The following is a 1391-nucleotide window of genomic DNA, read 5'->3' on the forward strand; positions in this document are numbered from 1 at the left end:
CTGGGGACAGGAAAGTACCCTCCACCCACAATGAGACCATGGGAAGTGGTGGATACAGGCAGGGGTGAGGAATCGGAGCCAATAATTTTATCTGTCCCAGTGTGTGACAGCGTTGGCTGGTTTGGTGGTTACACAGCCTGGGTCCACCCTTGCAGTGGTTACCTGGAACTGTAGGGTAGCGAAAGGTAGTATCTGTCCCTGTGAAGACTCCAGCACAGGTCTCCACTGGTCAGGGACTCTGACAAGGCAAGAATCACGTTTCCTTCCTCTCAACACAGCCCTGCTCCCTTCCCCCCAAGCCTAGCACCAAGCCTGCCCTTAGAGACTGGGTGCATTTTAGACTGTTCCTTCATCCTCCCATGTGATTCCTTATGACATACAGACTAACTTCCTAAAGGGCAACACGCAGCGCTAAGTATTCACTCCATAAACTGTAAAGAGACTATGCCATTTTGAGCTGGGATCTGTCCCCAGATCTGACACCAAATCGTATATCTACTGCCTCCCTAGAGGCACCTCCAGAAAAAAAGGCTTCTACAGGGCCAAACACCAAAACAGGTTAGTGAAATGTCTTTCCCTAGAGACCATTTACAACTGGAAAGAGTCTTATCTCCTAAAATACCCTAAGAGGAAGGCTGACTAAGGCACGAACCTAGTCAGGGATCCACATGGGCGTATGGACAATTTTAAGAACAGTGAGTTTCGCCATCAGAGCCCCTGCTGATCCACAAGGCCCCTGGGCCCCTCCCATCATGGTATAAGCAAGAAGAGCCCAGATGTTCTATCTTAATTGCTGCCTTTCCCAGGAGACTTGGAGCCATTACAGCCGCGATTCACCCCAAAGAATGTCTCCTTCACCACTGAATTCCAGGCACAAGCCACGTGGTGGAGAGTGTATTTTAGGGCAGCGACTCATGGTAAATTGTTTCCTCCAGTCCCCAAAAGGGACTAAGCTATCTCAGGCCCAGGCTGAAAAGAGCGGAGGCATGGGGAACCTAGGATTGTTTCAAGATGTCTTGGTTATGGTATGCGGAAGATTTTAGAGCTTGTTTTAAGAAGTGATGAGCCATGGCTCTCCAAGCTGGATGACGGATTGCCGTCATAGACTACAAGAGGATATTATGCAGAAGTTTCAAATAGTGAGGCAGACTGGAATAATCTATCTCCAAGATACATTTAGGCGTTAAGGGAACAAAGCAAGATGTAGTGTGGTGTGTATAGTGTGCCACTGTACTGCATGGTCCAACACAGTAGCCACAAGCCACACATGGCTATTTAAATATAAATATAGGCCGGGCGTGGTGGCTCATGCCTGTAATCCTAGCACTATGGGAGGTGGAGACAGGTGGATCATTTGAGCTCAGGAGTTGGAGACCAGCCTGAGCAAGAGC

Source organism: Propithecus coquereli, unplaced genomic scaffold (genome assembly GCF_000956105.1).
Source record: "Propithecus coquereli isolate 6110/MARCELLA unplaced genomic scaffold, Pcoq_1.0 Scaffold469, whole genome shotgun sequence".
Classification (NCBI taxonomy): Eukaryota; Metazoa; Chordata; class Mammalia; order Primates; family Indriidae; genus Propithecus; species Propithecus coquereli.